This window comes from Macaca mulatta, chromosome 10 (assembly GCF_049350105.2).
Source record: "Macaca mulatta isolate MMU2019108-1 chromosome 10, T2T-MMU8v2.0, whole genome shotgun sequence".
In the NCBI taxonomy this organism is placed as follows: Eukaryota; Metazoa; Chordata; class Mammalia; order Primates; family Cercopithecidae; genus Macaca; species Macaca mulatta.
In genome coordinates this window covers 99,644,213-99,653,016 of record NC_133415.1, presented here as the reverse complement: position 1 = coordinate 99,653,016, position 8,804 = coordinate 99,644,213, and positions in this window count along the sequence as shown.

Sequence of the window (8,804 nt, the reverse complement as noted above, 5' to 3'; positions counted from 1 at the left end):
GCAAAACTCATCTTTGTTGATAGAAATAGTGGTTGGCTGGGGTCGGGGGACATTGACTGAAAGAAGCATGGAAGAACTTTCCAGGTGGGGCCTTGGAAATATTCTATATCTCATTCTGGTGCTGGTTAGTTATGTGTATATAAATGTAAAAATTCATTGAACAGAACATTTAAGAACTGTGCATTTGATTACGTAAATATATACCAGTATAAATCTTGCCTTAAAGTTTAAAACCTATAAAACAGGTAGCATTATCTATCATTTTCATGGTGAAGAAACTGAGCCTCAGAGAGGTTAGGTAATTTGCCCAAGACCCCACAGTTAGGAAGTCGTAAGGGTGGAACACAATTCCTAACTTTCCTGAAACCCAAACCACCGCCCATGTACTTATGTTTCCTGCCGTTTCTCTCTTCCAGTATAAACAAAAGCATAAATAAGTGACCAAATCCCTTAAATCCAAGGGTATGTTTATTTCATTTTACTATTTTTTATTTTTTTAGAGATGAGGTCTCACTCTGTCACCCAGGCTTTAGTGCAGTGACATGACACTAACTCACTGCATCCTCGAACTCCTGGGTTCAAGCGATTCTCCTGCCTCAGCCTCCCAAATAGCTGGGACTACACCAGCATGCCCAGTCAAATTTTTAAATTGTTTTTGGAGAGATCTCTCTGTGTTGCCCACCCAAGCTGGTCTCAAACTCCTGGGTTCAAGTGATCCTCCTGCCTAGGTAGGCCCCAAAGTGCTGAGATTTCAAGCATAAACCACCACACCTAGCCTCCAAGGGTCTTTAATATATCTGTGTTTGAATATAACATGCATCGAGACTGATCTCCGGGGAAATTACATGGACTTTACAGACCCTACATTTTGATGCATTTTATTCTAAGAAGCGTAACTTCTAAATGTTTGTAACTGAAGGAAAAGTGCACATTAGCCATCAGAACTCCAACTGGGGGATCAGAAACAAACTATTTCTAGCAAAGCAGCCACCAATACTTCTGAAACATCAAACCAGATAGCTCCCAACTTGAGCTGAATGCACTCAGACATAACCCTTGGCGGAGGCCAGAGTCTGCCAACAGATCTGTTATGCCTCCTCTGGCTTCACCTTTCCACATCTGGCTTCTGTGAGTCCAGGAAGAATTGTTCAGAGAGAACCAAATAAAACAATTGCACATGATGTTTTAGACACGAAGATGCAACACCTAGAAATTACCCTCGCTCAGTCCCTCAGGTGTTGCTAAAAGGGTATCACCTGAATTAATTTTGCCCTTTAGCATGTTTACGATCTAGCAAAGAAAATTTCTTTCCTTTTGTCCTCTCTACACCACTTCTCCCTGACAAAGATCATGAAATGGGGAGATTTGGACCCCATAGGATGTGCTGGGAATGCACTCCAGTTTGGAGAAAGAACTTCCGGTACTTGATTCCTCATAAGCTAGCAACAGCTGGCATTTGTGAGATTTACTCATCAAATGGTAAGAAACGCCCCTGTAAGAGCTGAAATTCAGGACTCAGCAATGTGAGATTCTCAAAAGGATCAAGGAAACGAGCCTTAAACTATAAATCTGAAATCCAGAGTCCTGTGAAGAGTGAATTACCTTCCACAATGCTAGAGGAAGGGAACTTTTTCAGGCAGAGCGAAAAATGCACCTAGCAAAAGCTGGAAACAAAGGAAGCAGGAAAAGAAAACGCACAAACACCCACAAACAGAAAGCCTCTTGTTTTATCTTCATGACAGAAGTCAAACCAAACATGACAGTTGTAACAATACATCCAAGCAATGGATATTAAAAATAAACTTTTCAAAGACTCTTTAATAACAAGGAAAGAAACTCTTAATTTAATAGTAAGCCAAACAGCAAGCAATACGCTTTAAAAAAAGAGAAAGACTTCTCCCTATGGTTAGAAGAAAATAAGAAAATATATCAAAATATTTAATAGTGTTTATCTCCAGGTAGTGAGACTTTGGATGATGTCCATTTTCTTCTTTGAAACATTGTGTAATTTCCAAGAATTCTACAATCAGTCTGCATTTGCAATACTTTTGGTCTCAAGGTAATGGAAAGTCAGACCATTGGTGCCTTCAAGCATGAGGCTATTTTTGTTCATTTATAAGAAGTCTGAAGGTTAGTGGCCTCAGGGCTGGGCTGGCCCCTCAACAGTGTCATCAAGGACACAGGCTCTTCTGTCTTTCTGCTCCGTCCTCTTCATTGTGTTGGCAGTTGTCATCAGGCTTCTTGTCTCATGAACATAGAATGGCTGCCACAGCTCCTGGCATCATGGTCTCGTTCAAGGACAAGAAGGATATGTGCGACCAGGGCTGGGGCAGAACTTCAGTCTTGCTTTTTATCAGGATGCAAAAACTCCTTCCTGAAAGTTTCCACATCAAACTTATTTTACTTTTTTTTTTAATTTTTATTTTTGAGATGCAGTGTCGTTCTGTCACCCAGGCTGGAGTGCAGTGGCGAGATCTCAGCTCAATGCAACCTCGATCTCCCAGGTTCAAGTGATTCTCATGCCTCAGCCTCCCGAGTAGCTGGAATCACAGGTATGCACCACCATGCCGGCTAATTTTTGTGTTGTCAGTAGAGATGGTGTTTAACCATGTTGGCCAAGCTGGTCTCGAACTTCTGACCTCAAGTGATCCACCCACCTTGGCCTCTCAGTGTTGGGATTACAGGCCCAGCCTATTTTTACTTTTAATTGGCCATAGCTAGATCACATGACTACCCTATACATCTTCCCTGAGATCAAGAGAATTCTGGCCAATACATAAACAAAAATGGGTTATGTTGCTAGGGAAGGAGAAGGAATTGCTTCAGACACTTACAGAGTCTGCCCCAAGTGATAATGAAAAGGGTAGAATACAAATAGTAAGCTGGGAGGTGTTTCTCATAGATAGACAGACAGACAGACAGAGAGATGCATAGATTCACGCCCCTCCTCTGAACCCTCTCACCCAAGTATGTGTGAATGCCTATTGCCAAAAGAAGACTGGAAGGAAAGTCATTAAAATGTTACAGCGTTTTCCAGGGTAGGGAGATCTGGGGACCTGTTAATTTTGTTTTCTTTTGTTTTATATATATATATATGGATATATAATATATGATATTTTTACATAATATATAATACATATCTTCATATATAATATATATATCTTAATCTATATATGTCTATAATTTTCAAGGTCTCTATGATGAGCATAATTCCAAAATTACTTTTTTAATTAGAAAAAAATCTTCATTTAAGACAGTCCTGAGATTGGTGGTTTTACTGTCACCTCTTTATATATCCTGTACATCTAAATCTTATAACTACACGGCTGAGTACAGTGTTTTATACATATTATTTCCTTTAATCCTCATGAAAACCCTGTGAGGTTGATACCATTATTGGTCCCACTTTTCATATAAGGAAACAGAAGCTCAGAGAAATTAAGTCCAAGCCAGGATTCAAACCAGTTCGTCTGATTCCAAAACCCGACCTCTTAATCACAGCACTGTCCCATAATGTAATCTTTATACTGGTAACTTCCTTATTCCCATTCCTGTTTTTTATAATTTTGCTACTTAAATATGCAAGTGTACAGAATGTATAATACTATGTTCCATGTTTCAGAAACCCATTGTAAATGATATTATCCAATACGTATCTTTCTGAAACTATAAAGGTTATTATCCAATACGTATCTTTCTGAAACTTGCTTTTTATATTTGACAGATTTTGAGACATGTCTCTCTTGATACACGGTCCTTCTTCTCTGCCATTTAATGGTCATTTACATACAATGGTATATTTTTCCATTCTCCTGGACATTCAGAGTCTCCTCCCACCCCCAGTTTTTTGCGATTATAAACAATGCTGCAATGAACATCTTCATGCAGGTATCCCAGGGCCCACGTAGAAGACAGAACTAGGAATGGAGCTGCTGGGTCCTGGATACAAGATAATGACAGACTGATCTTCCACCAGTGGCTTGTGACACCTGCTGTTAGTCCACATGCTGTTGAATATTTGGTACTGTCAAATAAATCATTTTATATTACTGAATAACTTTAGAGTTAAAAGATAATCTTGAAGTTAAAAAAACCCAGAAAATTCCTACCTTTAAAAATATTTAGGGCTTGTTACGTTATTGAATGATGCCCCTAATCAGGCTGAGAGCTTGTTGAAGTAGGCAGTTTTTGAAAATCTTACATATAATAAAATGTGCACATTTAAAGCTATGGTTCAATGAGATTTGTTTGTTTGTTTTGAGACAGAGTCTTGCTCTGTAATGCAGGCTGGAGTGCAGTAGCGTGATCTTGGCTTACTGAAACCTTCACCTCCCAGGTTGAATAGATTATGCTGCCTCAGCATTCTGAGTAGCTTGGACTACAGGTGTGTGCCACCAAGCCCAGCTAAATTTTTTTGTATTTTTAGTAGAGATGAGGTTTCACCATGTTCACCAGGCTGGTCTTGAACTCCTGACCTCAGGCAATTCACCTGCCTTGGCCGCCCAAACAAAGCACTGGGATTACAGGCATGAGCCAGGGTGCCCAGCCTTGTTTTTTTTTTTCTTTTTTCTTTTCTTTTTTTTTTTTTTTTTGAGACAGAGTTTCACTCCTGTTGCCCAGGGTGGAGTGCAATGGTGCCATCTTGGCTCACTGCAGCCTCCGCCTCCCAGGTTCAAGCGATTCTCCTGCCTTGGCCTCCTGAGTAGCTGGAATTACAGGCACTCGCCAACACACACAGCTAATTTTTTGTATTTTTAGTAGGTAGAGTTTTGCCATGTTGGCCAAGCTGGTCTCAAACTCCTGGCCTCAGGTGACCTGCCTGCCTTGGCCTCCCAAAGTGCTGGAATTACAGGCGTGGGCCACCGCGCCCAGCCAGTTTGATAAGTTTTGACAAATGCCTACATCTGTGAAAACACCACCACACTTAAGATACAGAATATTTGCCTTAGCTCAGAAAGTTACCTGCGCCTCTCCCAGCCAATCCTTACTGCCATTCCTGGTCCCCAGAAATCGTGGTCTGGGTTCTGTCACTACAGCTTGGGTTTGTCTTTTCTAGAGCTTCATAGAAAAGGAATCACACAGTATCTAATCTCATGGGTCTGACTTTTTCATTTCAGGATGTTTTTGAGATTCATCCATGTTATTACATGGATCCAAAGTTCTTTCCTTTCCATGGCTGAGTGGTATTCCATTGTGTGGATATACCACTGTCCCCCTTTATCTGCAGTCTCAGTTACCCGAGGTCAACTGAGGTCCAAAAAAACTAAATGGAAAATCCCAGAAATAAACAATTTCTAAGTTTTAAATTGCACTTTGCTCTGTGTAGTGTGATAGAAATCTCACGCCACCCTGCTCCTTCCCATCCAGGTTGCAAATCGTCCCTTTGTCCAACATGTCCACACTGTAGACATTACCCATCCATTAGTCATTTAGCAGCTGTGCTGGTTATCAGATCAGCTGTCGCAGTAATGCAGTGCTTACGTTCAAAGAACCCTTATTTTACTTCGTGATGGCCCCAAAGCATAAGGGGTAGTCGTGATGACAACAATTCAGATAGGCAGAAGAGAAGCCAGAAAGTGCTTCTTTAAGTAAAAAAAATTTAAAAAAAAAAATTCTTGACTTAGGAAGAAAAGAAAAAAAAAAAATTGTGTGCCGAGATTGCTAAGATCTAGGATAAGGATGGATCTTCTGTATGTGAAATGGTGAACATTATATTATTATAATTGTTCTATTTTATTATCCATTGTTGTTATCTTACTGTGTCTAATTTATAAATTAAAATTTATCATAGGTGTGTATAGGAAAACACAGTGTATATAGGGTTCAGGACTAACTGAGGTTTCAGGCATCTGCTGAGGGTCTTGAAATATATCCCCCAGGGATAAGGTAAGACTCCTGTGCCACAGTGAGCTTGTCCGTTGACTAGGTGATGGACATTGGGCTTGTTCTACTTTTGATTACTGTGAATCATGCTGCTATGAACATTTCATGGGCAAGTCTTTGGGTGGATGTATGTTTTCATTTCTTTTGGGTAAATATTTAGAAACAAAATTGCTGAGTCCTCAGGGAGAGGCGTGTTTAAAACAAGGACTTTGTAACATTTATCATAGTAGTTGCATGGCCTGACACAGGACGTGCCTGGCCTCTGGTGGGTAGACAAATGAAATCTTCCTGAAGAGAGAGGAGAAAGGGAAGAAAACTTGGAAGAAAGGTGGAAGGAAAAAACGAAGGAAGAAAAAGGACAGTAAGAGGGAGGAATATGGATTTTCATCTAATAGGAGGAGACATTCTAAGATAATTATTCAAAATTGAAATGAACTCCCTTGAAAGGTTTTAAACAGAAGCTGAGTGACCATTTGGTTGGGGGATGTTGAGAGAAAGAATCCTCAAAAGTTGCCAGAGCTAAAGAATGCTTAAGATCCCTTTCACCCACATCCCCCTGAACAGCTGAATCATCACTTTTACAGATGTGTGGCCAGAGTGAGCAATGAAGCCTCAGAGAAAGCCACATGTCATTTGATTGCAGTTTTGATTGTGGGCCATGGAACCCCACTCTTGGCCATCTCCAGGAAAGGAGACTTCGTAGGACATCAGGACTCACGGAATTGTCAGGAAGGCTGCAGAGCCAGGGAGAGAAACAGGCAGCGCCGAGGAATGAGCTCACCTGTATTTCAGTCTTTTGGTCACTCTGAGCTCAAATTCCACTGAGGAAGCCCGAGGTCATCCTAGCTTGGGTCACTCCCGTGTCCTCTCCCAGGCCAGAGGAAGGTCACACCTCAGGAACAACCCCCTGCGGTCCCTGAGATGCATGCAATGGGGGAAAGAAGTTCTGGAATTCTTGAATTGGATACGGGAGGAGAGGGTACAAAGTCATTCATTCATTCATTCATTCATCCGGAAAATGTTGATATTTGTGCTTCCCAGAAGCCATGCTTTGTGATGGTCAACTGGCCAGACTCAGGTAGGAAAGGCAGGAAGAGAAAAGCCCCGGCGCTGAGGACCTGTGGCTCAGTTTGTCCCCACCTCGAGGCTGGCAGGGGAGTGCAGTGGATGCCAGACAGACAGACTTGGGCCAGAGTTCCGGCTCCGCTCCTCTCTAGCTGTGTGACCTTGGGCCTCTCTGAGCCTGTTTTCTCATCTCCAGCATGGGAATAAGAAGCCCTTCTTCCCAGGGAGAATCCATTTTTTTGTGGGGGCTGAAGCTTACACAACTTTGGAGTCCCTTATAAGAATAAAGACAGGAATAGGTCTTAATGGCCGGATGTGGTGGCTCACACTTGTAATCCCAGCACTTTGGGAGGCCAAGGTGGGCAGATCATCTGCGATCAGGAGTTCAAGACCAGCATGGACAACATGGTGAAACCCCATCTCTACAAAAATACAAAAATTAGCCACACCTGTAGTCCCAGCTACCCTGGAGGTTGAGGCAGGAGAATTGCTTGAACCTGGAGGCAGAGGTTGCAGCGAGCAGAGACTGTGCCACTGCACTCTAGCCTGGGTGATAGAGTGAGACTCTGTCTTGAAAAAAAAAGAAGAAATAGACCTTACTTTTGCAATTATTACAACACATGCCTTTGTGAACTTATTTCTGGGCCCTTCTAGAACTTTGGAAGAGGCGGTGAAAGTGAAGACCCTGACACTTAAATTTCAGCAGCCTCATGGTAAATCCATCTTCACCAACTCACAGCGTTTTTCTTTGTTTTTTAAATTATGAAATGAAATCATGCATATAAAGAACTAAGTGCCACGCCCTACCATAAGTAGTGCTTTCTGAAAGCCAGGAACTGTTTAAAGCACTTGATATATATTAACATATTTAATCCTCGCGGTGAATTTATGAGGCAGAGACTAACTGAATGCTCCATTTCACAGATTGGAAAATCGAGGCCCAGAGAGTGAAGTGATCCCTGCACTGTCTCCCTACTTGTGACCGATCTGGCAATCTGGCTCCACGGTCTCTGTTCTGAACCACCGACCTTTACGACTCTTGTTGAAAGGCAGGGGTTTTTATTACCCTTTCTTGAATATCACAAGCATACTCGTTGCACGAAAGTCTCTGTAAGGAAAATGAGACCTTTATCCTGTAATGTAGGTGAAAGCCCCTCTGGAACCCCAGAAGCCTGTTTTCTGAAGATCGCACTCCTGGTGAAAGAACACTTTTCTCCCCCAGGGAGGTCGTGTGCAAACACTACCCTCAGGACACATGTTACACACGACCTGCTTGCCAGAGCCCCGCTTCACTGACATCACACAGCGAACTCTGAACTCAATTAACTTCCGCCTCCACTTTATATTATCCCTAATGGGAAAACCGGGGACAAATCCAGTTGTACTTTCTGTGTAACTTAACTACACGTAGAAACAGACTTGCAGACATTGATTTATGAGCGGAACTGAGGCTTGCCCCATATGGTTTTTTTCTAGGGCAGGATTTGTCCTGCTCTGGAGGATGGCTGTGGCCTTCCTGCTGGGTGAGGGCTGAGGCTGCTGAAGGGTTAACTCTGCGCATTCTCTCAAAGCCTCAGGCTTGAGGCTGTTGGTCAGTAGGTGCTACAAGAAGCCTATTTTAAAAAATTGTAGCCACTGGTGTTCAAAAAATTGTAGCCCTTGCTACAAGCAGCCACTTCTTTCAACTAAGGAATGAAATCACTTGAGTGAATTGCAGCAAAGAACATGATGACTCAAAGGCCATCTTGTCCTGGAAAAGCGTCTCTGGGCTGTTACACTAATTGGAGGAGCACGTATTACCTGAATGAGTTTCAGTGGAAACTGTGATTGCCAAATTACATGGTTTGCTTTGACAG